The sequence below is a fragment of the Dendrobates tinctorius genome, unplaced genomic scaffold, assembly GCF_039654945.1.
Source record: "Dendrobates tinctorius isolate UK_male_01 unplaced genomic scaffold, ASM3965494v1 ptg000174l, whole genome shotgun sequence".
In the NCBI taxonomy this organism is placed as follows: Eukaryota; Metazoa; Chordata; class Amphibia; order Anura; family Dendrobatidae; genus Dendrobates; species Dendrobates tinctorius.
In genome coordinates this window covers 12,248,491-12,265,205 of record NW_027361841.1, presented here as the reverse complement: position 1 = coordinate 12,265,205, position 16,715 = coordinate 12,248,491, and the positions used below count along the sequence as shown (strand labels likewise).

At 44.2% G+C, this 16,715-nt stretch overlaps 1 long non-coding RNA gene across 1 annotated transcript in view; it reads left to right on the top strand.

Moving 5' to 3' along the window:
- LOC141054130 (uncharacterized) overlaps positions 1-13,727 on the top strand; it is a 36,869-nt gene extending 23,142 nt beyond the window's left edge. The window contains exon 2 of the long non-coding RNA XR_012221363.1: positions 13,022-13,727. This is a non-coding gene — a long non-coding RNA (uncharacterized lncRNA). The remainder of the gene's footprint in view (positions 1-13,021) is intronic.
- Positions 13,728-16,715: the final 2,988 nt, after the last annotated feature.

Here is a 16,715-nt window from a genome sequence, read left to right as displayed (position 1 = left end):
CATCGTTTGCTCAGCCTATCTTTCTATCTGTGTGAGTGTTTTTTCATCTTGCTTCACCGTCATTATATGTTGGGGGCTGCCTTTTACTTTGGGGTCTGCTCTGGGGCAGTTTAGATTTCCTTTTCTGTCTTTAGGCTATTTAGCTCTCCGGCTGTGATCGAGGGGTCTAGGGCACTGTAGGAACCCCCCACGGCTACTGCTAGTTGTGTTGATAGGTTCAGGGGTCTGCAATCTGATAGTTGCCAACTTCTCTGGTTTTCTGGACGTAGCTTCTATTTTTGTGTCTGCCTCCTACGGTGACTCAATCATAACAAGGAATGCTGCTAATGGGTGCCGAAGTGGAGGCTACAGGCAACCGAGTCTGCCCCCTCCTTCTCCCTCCTGTTTTGGTCGTCCAGAGAATCTCTTCCTCAGAGCTGCTCCCACCACCTTCCTGTTCCTCATGCCATGATGGGTCAAGGACCTCATCATCTACACTACCCTCTTCAAACCCCTGCTTCTCCTGGGTCGTCTCACCAGCACATTACGCACCAGAAAGTGGCACCTGAGTCTCATCATCTGATGCGTACTGAGGTGTGCTGACCATAGGCACTGGCCCACCCGCCTCTTCAGATTCAGAGAGACAAAGCTGTTGCGCATCACTGCATACTACCTCTTCACATTCTAGAATGCTGCTTGGCTGGCCCCCTATTTCCAAGCCAAGAGATTCAGAGAACAGAAGTAGAGATGGCTCCTGTCCAGGGCTCTCTGACTGACTGGGCAATTTGGCAGGTGGTGAAGAGACAGATGGTTGCTCTTCAGTGCTCTGGACCTGAGAGGATGTGGAACTAATTGAAGTCGATGCGTTAGCTGCCATCCATCCGATAACGGCTTCAATTTGTTCCTCCCGCAGCAGTGGGGTATGGCGAGCTCCTACAAAGCTGCGCATAAAGGACTGTTCCCTGGTAAAACTGGGGGATGCTGAGTCACTGGTGCCCGCAGCAGGCACAGAATCCCCACGTCCTCTCCCTGCTGAAACTCCACGCCCATGACCACGTGCCTTACTCCCTGCCTTCGTCATCTTGGTAGACTGATAAAGATAGGCAGAAAAGTACTAACGGCTTAGTGTGCTTATTCCTGAACAGCTGCTAACAGGTATAAGAAACACTAATTTTATAAAGTGTGAACTACACTTTAATATGAGCTAATGTGGCCTACACAACTGTAAAATGGAGTGTTTGGTGAACTATTTTTACGTGTTTTTTTTTCACAAAAAAAAAAGGATGTGACCAAAGATGTAAAAGCGATAGTATCACAAACTTTTTGTAGCTATTACAATGCAGGAAGGTAACCTACAATGCCATAGATGAGGCTACAAAAAATAGGCTAATACTAATCTGACTGGGGCTGCAGGGCACAAGCCAGCAGAAAGGCTCCTCTATCTACTCCTATATAGTGTTTGCAACCAATCTAGCTGGATACAGATGGAAGCACACTAATAGGAGAAATTCAGGAAAAATAAGCAGCACTACAGCAAAAAAGAACAATGTATGAGGCAGTGACGCACGCCGAGCGGACTACAACCAGAGGTGGCTGCAGAACACAATACAGCGTGAGCTGCACTCACAGACAGCCGTGAACAGTGCAGAGAACTGTGCACTAGCACTGAAAGGCTGCAGAAAGGCTCCGCTATCTATTCCTATATAGTGTTTGCAACCAATGTAGATGGATACGGATGGAAGCACACTAATAGGAGAAAAATGAGCAGCAATAAAACAAAAAAAGGACTATGTATGAGGCAGTGACACACGCTGAGTGGACTACAACCAGAGGTGGCTGCAGAACACTACAGCGTGAGCTGTACTCACACACACAGACCTTGCAGACAGCTGTGAACAGCGCTGCAGGGCAAAAGAAAGCTACAGCGGTTGATAAAGTAGCCTGGGTAAAGCACTATATAGAAAATCGCTATCTCTAACTGTCCCTCAGAGTCTGAACAGCAGCGTCTTGTCCCTAACTGAATTCACAGCAGAGTGAAAGCAAAATGGCGGCGGCGGCTTTTATAGTGCATCATGACATCATTTCAGCAGCCAATCAGCCATGCCATTAGTTAACATGCCTACCTGCCTAACAGGATGTGCCGACACTTCTTAGGATTCCTCATTGGCTGAATTAAATCAAACTGGCTCATAGCATTATGGGAACTTACGATTCCGGTATTCGATATGCAAAAAGTATCGGAACTCAGTATCGGAATTCCGATACCGCGAATATCAGCTGATGTGTGTGACTGGAGGTAATCTTTTTACCACCGGTCGCAACTGCTGGATCACGCTGTCATCTGACAACGTGAGAACGCAACTATCTGACTGGTGGTAATGATCTTATCGTCAATCAGAGCAATTGGTGTTTTTCATGCTGTCATGCAGATAAAAGGATGTGAAACACCTGATGTTCGGGGTGCCGAATCCGAACAGTAGCACAACTTTACCAGAGAAGTCCATTTTCGGGGTCCATGCATAAATACTAGGTGTTTGGTACGGATCCTGAACTTTACTATTCAGGTACACCGTCTTCATACATGTGTCTTCAAGAAGGAACATTTGCAGAACTTCCATCTTCTTATTTATATATACTTCGAACTCCAGCAGGTCCAGCTACACTACAAAAAGTTAGGTATATTTACCCTTTCAGGGAAAATTTTAGCATGATCCTAAACTAAAATACACTCTTTTTCTAACCTTTCAGGTGAACTTAATGTGACCTTCTCTAAACTTTTTAATGCACATGTCCAAGAGTATGTTCCCACGGTCAGTAAATGCAGCGTCCAACCCACAGCGCCCAGATGTTAGAGCATAGTGGATGGGATTTCAAGAAATCCCATGCCCACTATGCATGCTGAGACGCCTGTGGATCACCAGCGGAGATGCGGCACATCTTTCCAGACCACAGCATGTCAATTTATCATGCAGAGACGCGAGTCTCTGAAAGATAAATGTCACCCGTACAGTGCATTGGACGCAGTGATTCCACGCGGTTCAATGAACACATGCGAAATCACCTGTGTTCAAAAGCCGGCAAAGCTTTGGATGCAGCGAACATTTGTTGCATCCAAAATGCTGCTGATTACTGACCATGGGAAAGTATCCTAACTGTTCAGTGTTTCAGTACTTTTTGCAAAACTTCCTGTTCTCTAAAAAGGAGCTTAATGACAAGATTCACAACAGGCGTTTGGTCCATGAATTGCCCGATATATTTCGAGGATCAATTAAAATTGGTATTTAAATTGTCCTCCTTCATGCTGTTCACTTTTTGACATTATGACAAGATGACACCTATCAATGGATCAACAATACCTTCAAGTAGCTTGTTCTCAGAAGGAAGTGGCCACTGAGTTTAGATTGTCATCAGCAGGGTGCAACAGAGAGACTGGGAGAGTCATAAAAAGTCAGAGAAATTGATGTCCTTTCACAACATCCCATATTGATAGCAGCTTCATTGTGAACAATGCCCTTCAGAAACGGATTCTGAATGCCACTCAACTGCAGGCACATTTAAGGGAGATGCAGGGCATCCAAGTGTCACATCAGACTATTTGAAACCGTTTACATAAGCGTGATGATGCTAGATGACCTACAAGGGTTCCTGACCACACCACCATCATCTTGCATGGGCCAGTGAGTATCTGCACTGAACAAGGGACCAGTGGGTTTTATTGCTGTTCAATATTAAAAGTCTATTCACGCTGAGAAGAAATGATGGGTTGCACACATCAAGGAGAATGCTATGCATCAGCCAATGTTACCAGATGAGCCTTTGGTGGTGTTGGTGTTACAGTGTGGGCAAGTGTGTCTAATCAATAGAGAACTGCCCTACACTTTGTGAATGGTAAAGTACAAGAGCCCATTACTTGAATAATAATCATTAATTCAGTCATTGCGCCTAATTTCAGGCCTAATTTCATCTTCATGGATGACAATGCTCCAGATAGAGGTCACATCATTAGGAATGGCTGCTGGAGACACAGGTACTTAAAATGGATTGAACTTGGTGAGAAAAAAGGCCAGCCGGCACCACCGGTATCCCTGCCCGGTATTGCTGTCAAAATTTTGTTGTGGTGCAGGCTATTATTATTAATATTTATTTATAAAGCACCATTGGTTCCATGGTGCTGTACATGAGAAGGGGTTACATACGAATTACAGATATCACTTACAGTAAACAAACTAACAATCACAGACTGATATAGAGTGGAGAGAGGACCCTGCCCTTTCGGGCTTACATAATACAGGATGGTGGGGAAGGAGACAGTAGGTTGGGGGGTTGCAGCAGCTCCAGTGGTTATGAGGCGGTAGCTCCAGTAGTGGTGAGGAGGCAGAGGGGATCATTGCAGGCTGTAGGCTTTCCTGAAGACGTGGGTTTTCAGGTTCCATCTGAAGGATCTGAGTGTGGATGCTAGCGTGTTGGGGCAGGGAATTTCAGAGAATGGGGGCTATTGGGGAGAAGTCTTGGAGGCGGTTGGGTGAGGAGTGAATAAGTGTGGAGGAGAGAAGGAGGTCTTGGGAGGACCGGAGATTATGTGAGGGAAGGTATCGGGAGATTAGTTCAGAGATGTATGGAGGAGACAGGTTGTAGATGGCCTTGTAGGTCAGTATTAGTAATTTCAATTGGATACGCTGAGGGAATGGGAGCCAGTGAAGAGATATGCAGAGGGGAGAAGTGGAGGAGTAGCCAGGAGACAGATGAATTAGTCGTGCGGCAGAGTTGAGGATGGACTGGAGAGGTACAAGGGTGTTAGCAGGGAGGCCACAGAAAAGGATGTTGCAGTAGTCGAGGCGGGAGATGATGAGGGCATGCACAAGTAGTTTAGTAGACTGAGGGTTGAGGAAGGGATGGATTCTGGAAATATTTTTGAGCTGGAGGCGACAGGAGGTGGAGAGAGCTTGGATGTGCAGTTTGAAGGACAGGGCAGAGTCAAGGGTTACTCCGAGGCAGCAGACCTCCGGTACGGGGGAAAGCGTGATGTCGTCAATTGTTATAGAAAGGTCAGGTAAGGAAGATCTGTGAGATGGGGAAAGATGATTAGTTCAGATTTGCCCACAATGAGTTTGAGGAAGCGAGAGGAGAAGAAGGAGGATATGGCTGATAGACACGCTGGGATTCTGGAGAGCAGAGAGGTGACGTCTGGGCCAGAGAGGTAGATCTGAGTATCATCAGCATAAAGGTGGTACTGGAATCCGTGGGACTTTATGAGTTGCCCCAGGCCAAGTGTATAGATTGAGAAGAGTAGGGGTCCTAGAACAGAGCCTTGGGGGACTCCAACAGAGAGAGGGTGGGATGAGGAGGTAGTGTGGGAGTGGGAAACGCTGAATGTGCGGTTGGAAAGGTATGAGGAGATCCAGGATAGGGCAAGGTCTTTGATGCCAAAGGAGAAGAGGATCTGTAGTGGGAGGCAGTGGTCAACTGTGTCGAAAGCAGAGGACAGGTCTAGAAGGAGGAGTATAGAGTATTGTCCATTAGCTTTGGCTGTAAGTAGGTCGTTGGTAATTTTGCTCAGGGCTGTCTCAGTGGAATGATGGGGGTGGAAGCCGGATTGTAGATTGTCAAAGAGCAAGTTAAATGATTGGTGGGAGGAAAGTTCAGCATGGACATGCTGCTCCAGGAGTTTAGAGGCGAATGGGAGCAGCAATATTGGGCGATAGCTGGACGTGGCTGTTGGATCAAGGGTTGGCTTTTTAAGGATAGGCATGATTGTGGCATGATTGAAAGCAGAAGGGAAGGTACCAAAAGTTAGGGGAGGAGGTGGGATGGGATCGGGTCAAGTGCACAAGTGGTGAGGTGTGATTTGGAGAGAAGATGAGCAAGCTCCCCTTCAGTGATGTTAAATAAGGAGGTTACAGGGTTTGGGTATTGGTCTGGTATGCAAAGGGGTTGTGGTGGCTGAGCAATAAAGACTTGCCGTGTTTGGTCTATCTTGTTTTTGAAGTGTGCGGCAAAGTCCTCGGCAGAGAGTAGGGAAGTCGGAGGGGGCAGTGGTGGGCGGAGGGGGGAGTTAAAAGTATTGAACAACTGTTTGGGGTTGTGGGATAAGGAAGATACAAGGGATGTAAAGTAGGCCTGCTTAGCAGAGGTGAGGGCTGTTTTGAATGCAAGTGTTGCTTGTGTGAGTGCAGTGAAGTCGTCTTGCGAATGCGTTTTCTTCCAGCGCCATTCTGCAATTCTGGATGCTTGCCGAAGCTTTTTAGTGATGTTATTGTGCCAGGGTTGTCTATTGATTTGTCGCACTCTGTTATGCATGACAGGGGCAACCGAGTCGATGGCTGATGCAAGAGTGTAGAAAGTAGTGGCAGTGTCGTGGAGTGAAGATATGGAGGACAGTGGTAGAATAGAGTCAGAGTGTGCGAGTGTCTAGATGTGCGAGGTTTCTGCGGGGTGTGCATGTTGCTGGACATGGGTGACAGGTGAGCAGGACAGGTCTGAGAACGTGAGTAGATGGTGGTCAGATAGAGGAAGAGGGGAGGTGGTGAAGTTAGAAAGAGAGCAGAGGCGGGCGAAGACCAGGTCTAATGTATGTCCGTCTGTGTGGGTGGCTGAGGAGGACCACTGAGTAAGTCCAAAGGATGAAGTAAGGGACAGGAGTTTGGAGGCAGCTGAATGGTGAGTGTCAATGGGGATGTTGAAGTCACCCATGATGATGGTGGGAATGTCAGCAGAGAGGAAGTGGAGGAGCCAGGTAGAGAATTGGTCAATAAAGACAGTGGTCGGGCCCGGAGGTCGGTATATGATGGCCACTTGGAGGTTGGAAGGAGAATAGATGCAGACAGAGTGGACTTCAAAAGAGGGGAGGATGAGGGAGGGTAGAGGTGGGATTGGGTTGAAGGTGCAGTTGGAACAAAGGAGAAGGCCCACTCCTCCGCCTTGTCTGTTGCCAAAGCAAGGAGTGTGGGTGAAGTGGAGGCCGCCGTAACTAAGCGCAGCAGGGGAGGCGGTGTCGGAGGGTGTCAGCCATGTTTTGGTGAGGCCAAGGAAGGAAAAATTACGAGAGATAAAGAGGTCATGAATCACATGGAGTTTATTGCTGACGGAGCGGGCATTCCAGACTGATCCAGAGAGTGGGAGCAGGGTGGTGGTTGTCATGGGCACGGATTTGAGGTGGGAAAGATTTCTGGTGTTTGTGTTGGTTTTGGAACGATAGAAGGGGGTAGTAATGGGAGGTATGGGCTGTGGGGGTCCAGGGTTGGGAGATATATCGCTAGCAGTAAGGAGAAGCAGAGAGAGGGAGAGCATGTGGGAGAAGGAGGGTGGGTTGCTTGTTTTGTATTTTATTAGGAGAGCTCTGAGGTTGAGGAGCAGTTCAACAGAGGAGGTCATGTGGGGAGGCAAGAGGGAAGGAGAGATTACTATTTGGTTAGCGGGTGCTGTGGTTTGCGGATAGCGAAGGAGAGTGAGGATTAATGGAGCCAAAACTGTTAGAGCGTATGTCAGCATGGTGAGAGTAATATAGAAGACAAAAGAAATTTGGTACCTCCACGTGTCAGCGCTATTTGGCGCGAAACGGCCGTCGTCGGTGAGTGCTCACTCTCTCCCACAGCCTCCCGGCCATGAAGTTTTAATTGTGTGCCAATAAAAGCGGACTTTCTATTTGGACCGATGAGTGCTATGGTCCTTTTTTCTTCTGATTGTGGACTTAAAATGGATTGGCCTGCAATTTGTCCAGACTGGAATCCCATAGAAAATCTATGAGATTAGCTGAGTTGCTGTGTGGAGTCTCATAACTTTGAACTCAAAACCTCAATGACCTGAGGGCCACCATTCAAGAAGAATGGGATGCCATGCATCAGCAGACAATTACTCAGCTTGTAAACAGACATTGTTGTCAAGCTGTAATTGATGCTCAAGGCCACATGACAAGTAATTGAGATATCATACCCACCACTGCTTGAGATGAGGAAATCATCATTACATGTTTCTACTTAAATACACTACTTTCATGTTAAAATACCACTGTAGCGTGAACTTTTAACGTTTTCCATAAATTTCACCCGAAAGCCAAATATCCCTAACTATTTTTTGAGTAGTGTATGTATAAACTACAGACTGCAGCAGGTCCATCTATGTACACATTGCTAGCTCCATCTACTGTATGTACACATTCCAAACTCCATTTGTGTACACATTTCAAACTGCAATTCCTTTCTCTCCGGAGAGAGTGAGATCAGCAGCAGCCAGCTTTGAACACAGTGGAGCTATCAATGCTGCTGAGTACTGTAAAAACATCTACAGTACTTTCCTAACTTCATCTACGATCAGAAGCACATATGCCATTGGTGTAGCCATACATGGGCCCAAGACTTAAGGGGGCCCACTCGTGCCTCGGGGGTAGCAAGCATCTCCTATCATAGACTCAAATGGGTGCATTATGATCAGCTAAGCTATCTGCCCATGTACCTTTGTTGCACCGGTGCCTTCTGTCGGTATCTGCCCCTGTCTGCAAGTATAGTGTAATACCAATTGAATGCCTTCATTTTCATACAATGCAGACAAAGATTTGTTTGCATTTATGGCTATGTGCGCATGTTGCATATTTGCTTGCAAAAATTTCTGCAAGGCTTCTGCATCTCTTGGCAGAAAAACGCATCGGAAAATATGCGTGTTTATGCATTTTTATGTGTTTTTGCATGCGTGTTTGTAAATCCATAGAGCTAAATAAAGATATATTATTTTTAAAAAAAAATTGTGATTTCCTTGTTCAACCTCTTCTTTTTCATTCTCCATTGAAGACCATAATATCATTACATACCATGTCCAATTTATAATGTTTACACACACAAAACAAATATAAGTGAATATATATACTGTATATATACAGTCATATGTAAAAGTTTGGGCACCCCTATTAATGTTAACCTTTTTTCTTTATAACAGTTTTGGTTTTTGCAACAGCTATTTCAGTTTCATATATCTAATAACTGATGGACTCAGTTATATTTCTGGATTCAAATGAGGTTTATTGTACTAACAGAAAATGTGCAATCTGCATTTAAACAAAATTTGACCGGTGCAAAAGTATGGGCAGCCTTATCATTTTCTTGATTTGAACACTCCTAACTACTTTTTACTGACTTCCTGAAGCACTAAATTGGTTTTGTAACCTCATTGAGCTTTGAACTTCATAGCCAGGTGTATCAAATCATGAGAAAAGGTATTTAAGGTGGCCACTTGCAAGTAGTTCTCCAATTTGATTCTCCTATGTAGAGTGGCATCATGGGCTCCTCAAAACAACTCTCAAATGATCTGAAAACAAAGATTATTCAGCATAGCTTTTCAGGGGAAGGATACAAAAAGTTGTCTCAGAGATTTAACCTGTCAGTTTCCACTGTGAGGAACATAGTAAGGAAATGGAAGAACACAGGTACAGTTCTTGTTAAGCTCAGAAGTGGCAGGCCAAGAAAACTATCAGAAAGGCAGAGAAGAAGAATGGTGAGAACAGTCAAGGACAATCCACAGACCACCTCCAAAGACCTGCAGCATCATCTTGCTGCAGATGGTGTCACTGTGGATCGGTCAACAATGCAGCGCATGCATAACGCCTTTTTGTATGACCAAACAGCTTAATCTTTGTTTCATCAGTCCACAGGACCTTCTTCCAAAATGTAACTGGCTTGTCCAAATGTGCTTTTGCATACCTCAGGCGCCTCTGGTTGTGGCGTGCTTGCAGAAACGGCTTCTTTCGCATCACTCTCCCATGCAGCTTCTCCTTGTGCAAAGTGCGCTGTATTGTTGACCGATGCACAATGACACCATCTGCAGCAAGATGATGCTGCAGGTCTTTGGAGGTGGTCTGTGGATTGTCCTTGACTGTTCTCACCATTCTTCTTCTCTGCCTTTCTGATATTTTTCTTGGCCTGCCACTTCTGGGCTTAACAAGAACTGTACCTGTGTTCTTCCATTTCCTTACTATGTTCCTCACAGTGGAAACTGACAGGTTAAATCTCTGAGACAACTTTTTGTATCCTTCCCCTGAAAAGCTATGTTGAATAATCTTTGTTTTCAGATCATTTGAGAGTTGTTTTGAGGAGCCCATGATGCCACTCTTCATAGGAGAATCAAATAGGAGAACTACTTGCAAGTGGCCACCTTAAATACCTTTTCTCATGATTTGATACACCTGGCTATGAAGTTCAAAGCTCAATGAGGTTACAAAACCAATTTAGTGCTTCAGGAAGTCAGTAAAAAGTAGTTAGGAGTGTTCAAATCAAGAAAATGATAAGGGTGCCCATACTTTTGCACCGGTCAAATTTTGTTTAAATGCAGATTGCACATTTTCTGTTAGTACAATAAACCTCATTTGAATCCAGAAATATAACTGAGTCCATCAGTTATTAGATATATGAAACTGAAATAGCTGTTGCAAAAACCAAAATTGTTATAAAGAAAAAAGGTTAACATTAATAGGGGTGCCCAAACTTTTACATATGACTGTATATTGTGACGCTAGTCACTTCTCATGGCAAAGCTGTGAGTCGGAATGGTCAAGGAGACCAAGGTCAGAAGCCAGGAGGGTACGTCATAAACAGAAGGAAGGGACAAAAGCATAGTCAGGTAACGTTCCGAGGTCTGATTATACTGATTATATAGGTCGGGGATCAGTGGAAGTGGGTAAGTATTTTTAACCGTGATCTTGTTTAGTTCTCGGAAATCAAGGCAAGGACAGAGACCCTCATCTTTCTTTTTAACAAAGAAAAATCCAGCAGCTATAGGGGAGGCGGAAGGACTGATATGACCCTTCCGTAAATTTTCGCTACCATATTCTTTCATGGCGGCTCGTTCAGGCCCAGATGAATGGTAAAGGTGAGCTTTACAATTCAAATACAACTTTGAAACCCCTTTCCCTGGATGTGGGCACTGCTTCCAATCTGGGTTGTTTTGCTTGCAAAACCCCTAAATGTCTATGTTGCTCCACAATCCATAGTGGAATAAAGAGGTTTACGTCAAACACAACAGGCACTACTTATGACATTAATTGTCGTGTAGGTTTAAAGACAGTTTTTCTTGTTTACCTGTTGCAATGTACATGCCTGCAGTATGTAGGCCGCACTATTCAAACTATGCACACCAGACTGAACAAACATCACCACAAAATTTGTAGCGGTTATCAACTACATAGTGTTTCTATGCATTTCAGTGTGGTGCACCACAAAGATCCTCAATTTTTGAGCCTCATTATTATTGACCAAATTGCTGAGAATGTTTCAGATTGGTTTGCAAGTCTCATTAACAGAGAGAGTTATTGGATTTTTAAATTAGGCACTTTGGCCCCTGTTAAATTTGATGATAGATAATGTTGTTAGCTACCATATATACTCGAGTATAAGCCGACCCGAGTATAAGCCTACCTCCTAATTTTGCCACAGAAACTGGGAAAACTTATTGACTTGAGTATAAGCCTAGGGTGGAAAATGCAGCAGTTACTGGTAAATTTCAATAGATACTAATAAAAGTAAAATTAATTGAGACATCAGTAGGTTAAATGTTTTTGAATAACCATATTTAATCAGGAGGCCCATATAATGCTCCATACAGTTCATGATGGCACCATGAGATGCTCCATACAAAATGCGCCCCATATAATGCTGCACAAAGGTTAATAATTGCCCCATAAGATGCTCCATAGATAATGCCCCATATGCTGCTCCATAAAGGTTATGGCCCATAAGATGCTCCATAGAATAATATGCACCATATGCTGCTCCATAAAGGTTATGGCCCCATAAGATGCTCCATAGATTATGCTCCATATGCTGCCACATAAATGTTATGGCCTCATAAGATGCTCCATAGATTATGCCCCATATGCTGCCCCATAAAGGTTATGGCCCCATAAGATGCTCCATAGATTATGCCCTATATGCTGCTCCATAAAGGTTATGGTCCCATAAGATGCTCCATAGATTATGACCCATATGATGCTGCTGCTTCGAATAAAAAAGAAAATGACATACTCACCTCTCATCACTGGGGACCAGATGCCGGTGTCCTGAGCAGGCGGGGACACTGGCGCGCTATGGGAGACAGGTGCCAGTATCGCTGCTGGCTCAGGGCCCAGGCACCTGCGATATTCACCTGTCCCAGTTCCACTGCACCGCGCCGCTCTGTCTGCCAGGTCCTCTGTCAGTGACTGTACAGGCAGAGGACGCACACTAATCACGTCGTCGTGCCCTCTGACCTGAGCGTCACAGCCAGAGGATGCGGAGGACAGAGCGGCACGCAATGGTGGAATGGGGACAGGTGAATATAGCATGGCTCCCCCATTCTCCCCGTCATACTCACCCCCTCCTGGCACGTCTCTGCAGCCCCTGCTTCTCCCATGGTTTCGGCGATGCAGCTCTTCCTTCAGCGGTCATGTGGTACCCCTCATTAAAGTCATGAATATGCGCATATTCATGACTTTAATGAGCGGTACCACGTGACTGTTGAACACAGGCACCGCAGACCATGGGAGAAGCAGAGGGGCGGCAGAAATTGTGCCAGGAGGGGGTGAGTATATGAGACAGCCGCGCTCCCCCACCGACCCCCTGGCGTATATGACTCGAGTATAAGCCGAGAGGGGGCACTATCAGTCTTAAAAAATGGGCTGAAAATCTTGGCTTATACTCGAGTCTATACGGTAATATATTGTGTGTGCATAAACATTTCTATAATATGTGTTGATTAACATGTATTTTGTCTCTTTTTTTATATAATTCTTTCTTATATTTTTATGGTTTTATCATTTTTTTAGCACTCATTAACAATTTTTTAGCACTACAAGTGTGTTGTTAATTTATTCATTGATTATCTTTGTTTTGTTGGTACTTTTCCCTATATATGTCATTTCCCCTTGCCTTTTTGTTACATTACCTGATAAAGACAGCAATCTGCTGTTGAAACGCAATGTGGATAAATTGGAATAATAAAGGTTTGCGTCTTTCCATTTTACTATATGCCTGCTTTATCTGCCTCAGCACTCCGCAAAGACCGCATTTTCTTTTTTCTTTTTCAGAAACCTAATTTCAGAACCAGTCCCGAATCAATAAAGTTAGCAGCAGACCCACAGTCAATGAACACCAATATTGATAACACCTGGTTCTGGAAGGAAATAATCGAATTTATCAGAGGAAGAAAGAGACACCTGGGAGTCTGGGTGACCACCTCAGCCATAATCCAGACTCAGACGTTCTCCCGATGGTTGGATAGCTTGAGGATGAGTTGGGCAATTCTTAAGAAAATGTCCAGAGAGACCACAGTATAGATCTTGTCTCCATTTTCTCTCCGCAACTCGAAGACTGGCAACTCTAACCTCGCGTAAATGGACCTGCTCCGGGGGAGTAGTACATGCAGCCTGCTGTTCTTCATGTCTATCACGGATTCTGCGGTCCATTCATATGGTCTGAGTCATGGCCTCCACCAGAGAACAAGGGTCATCATGGAGGACCAGAGCATCCTTGAGTGTCTCAGAAAGGCCTCTTTGGAACTGGCACCTGAGAGCAGCATTGTTCCATAGAACTTCCGTAGTCCACTGACGGCACTCAGTAGAGTAGTCCTCAGCTGTGCGACTTCCCCTGTGCCTTTGCCAGGTTCATGATCTTAACCTTCGCGACCTTGATTTTGTCAGGTTCGTCATATATCATACCTAAACTGCAAAAAAGGCATTAATGGGAAACCATTCTGGGGCTTGTGTGGATAAATAAAATGCCCAGGTCTGAGGACCCCCTCGTAGTAGGGACATGATTATTACCCACTGGTACTCCTCCCCTGAACTCCTCCCTCTGAATACCCTACACTGGTCTTTCCTGAAAATTTATCAGGGAGGGATATAACAGGTTCGGGAGAGACCAACTGTACGTCAGAGGGTACTGACATCACAGCCACTGCCGGCAGTGGGGGGAATATGGGAGAATATGGGAGGTCTTCATCAAGTTATTTATCTGAACCTGCAACTGATATTGCGAAGACTCCAGACTCTGGCAATCCTTCGCCAGATCCTCATCTGCATCAAATTCACCACATTGTTTACAAGCGTGTGAACATGATCCATACTGGCGAAAAGCAAAAACTTAGCGGTCAGACGTAATGTGACGCTAGACACTTCTCACGGCTAAGCCATGAGTTGGAATGGTAAAGGATTCCAAGGTCTGAAGCCAGGAGGGTACATCATAAACAGAAGGAAGAGGCAAAAGCGTAGTCAGGTAATGTTCTGAGGTCAGAGTACCGGGACATTAACGGATCAGAACTGAAGGAGTTAAACAGCCGGATGGTCAGAACGAAGTCCAAAGTCAGGCAACAGATCAAGCACACAGAACACAAGGCACAGCGCAGCACAGAGCACAAACCTCGGTGAGATCCCTGCTAGCAATGTGAGAAAGTCACACGGTACAGAGGCGAGTTCACCGCAGTTGAAATTCACTACAGTAAAATTCTCACATCTGCACTCGCCTCTGAGACTTTCTCGCAGTGCTAGTGGGGATGTCACTGAGGCTAACGCAGATAAGACCAGCTGGGAACGCAGCCTCAGTAATGTCACCGCTAGTCACTGATGCTGCGCTCAAAGCAGCTCATTCTCCAGTGGTTCTCAGCCTGGATGGTCGCATCTTGGCACCGTCAAGGTTGAAAACTATTAATCCACCAGACATGGATTATGGCAAGGGACAGAATGACGGAGAGGTGAGGGATATTGTTGTTTTATTATTTTTGGTTTATTATAGGAGAACGAGGGCTTCAGTGGAATTAGACGAGGTTGTAAGTATGGTTTAGTTAAGATTTTTAAAGGAGCCTGTGTCATTTTTTCAATTAAAGGACTTTATTCTTGGTGTATGTGTGTTTTTATACAATGTGATTGGGGTTAGTAATGGTGGGGTCTCTCCATTACTAACCTTGGGGCTTGGTGTCACCTGAAAATACAAAGGTGAAATCAACCCCACAATATGAACCCAACTTGCCACCACTACAGGGCAAGTGGGAAAAGCGAGACTAAGTGTCAGAATTGGCGCATCTTAGAGATGCACCTTTTCTGGGGCAGCTGAGAGCTGATGCTGATGCTTTTAACCTGGGGGACCAGTATCCGTGGCCCTTTCCTAGGCTATTAATATCAGCCTACAGCCATCTGCATAGCCTTTGCTTTTTATTAATATAGGGGGACCCTACATCACTTTTTTTGGGGGGGTCTTCCCTTCCTAAGCAATAAACATCTGCCCCCAGTTATTGGCCTTCCCTCTCCTGGTTAAGAAAATTATGTGAGAGACGATGCCATTTTTTGCAGAAAACCTTTTATTAATGAAATACATGTACAGTAATTTGCATACACACACTCTACTAATTGTATTTGTCACATACATCTATATATCTACCTGTTCTATATGTATTTACTGTGTGTAATCCATCTTTTCTATCCTAAAAAGCAAAAAGCACAAATATCCTGAAATAGTAATGTTTACTAAATACCCTTATTATTATTATTATTATTATTATTATTATTATTACTATTATTACCTTTATGTATTACTTGCAGTTTATTTTTTACTTTTTATTTCAGGATATTTGTGCTTTTTGCTTCTTGTTTTCTCTGGTTAATGGTCATGTGTACAGTTGAGCGATACCAGCTGATACTTGAAAATATCGGATAGGAATGGATCGGCCGATCTTAAAAAAAAGTATCGGTATCGCCGATTCCGATACCGGGAACCAATGCAAGTCAATGGGGCCAAAATATCGGAATTAAAAAAAAACCCTTTCTTTCCTTGTAGGTTAATTCTACATGAAGAAAAACAACTAAGAATAATGTAGAATGTATTGTGGGAGGTGGAGGAGACATTAAAGCCATAGAGGTTTAGCCCAATCAAATGGAATAGCAGGAATTAAACTTTTTTTTTAAAGACGTTAGGAGTTACAAAGATATTGACTATGTTAGCCTCATTTATATTTTACCAGACATGTATGTCTTCTTCTTCTTCTTTCTTCTTTCTTCTTCTTTCTTATTCTTCTTCCTTTTTTTACCTTCTTCTTCTTCTTCTTATTCCTTTTTTTACATTCTTCTTCTTCCTTTTTTTACATTCTTCTACTTCCTTTTTTTACATTCTTCTTATTCCTTTTCTTACATTCTTCTTCCTTTTTTTTAAATTCTTCTACTTCCTTTTTTTACATTCTTCTTCTTCTTCCTTTTCTTACATTCTTCATATTCTTCTTATTCAACAATTATTATTCTACATATTCAACTTCTTCATCTTCCTATTCTTCTTCATCATATTCTTGTTTGTGTCAGGCATTCCTGTAGTTGTTATCTAGAAAAGTTAGAAGTTTACACCTTCCATTCTGCCTGTCACAAAAGATTTACAACAGGATTTGTCCGCATTCAGTTTGGCCTGCAGCAGCAGGCCTTTTCCAGGGGCACCACGAGGAGGAACGGACTCACCCCCATACACTGCTTAGTCTTCTTCTGCTTATAAATAAGATAATATCATTTGCTCAGAGTATTAGTCTTATGCTTAATGTTCTTCTGCTTTGTTTTTTTATGCTTCTTTGTCTTCTCTCTCTTGTTGTTCTGCATCTTGGTGGTTGTCTTCCTGTTCTTTGTCCTCTTGAACCAGCTGACGGTACTGGCACCCGGAGGGGCAGCAGAAGGAACAAGAGCCAATGGCACTACAGAGGACCAGCTGACGGTGCTGGAACCCGGTTACTAAGCAGGAGGTACCTGTGCTACA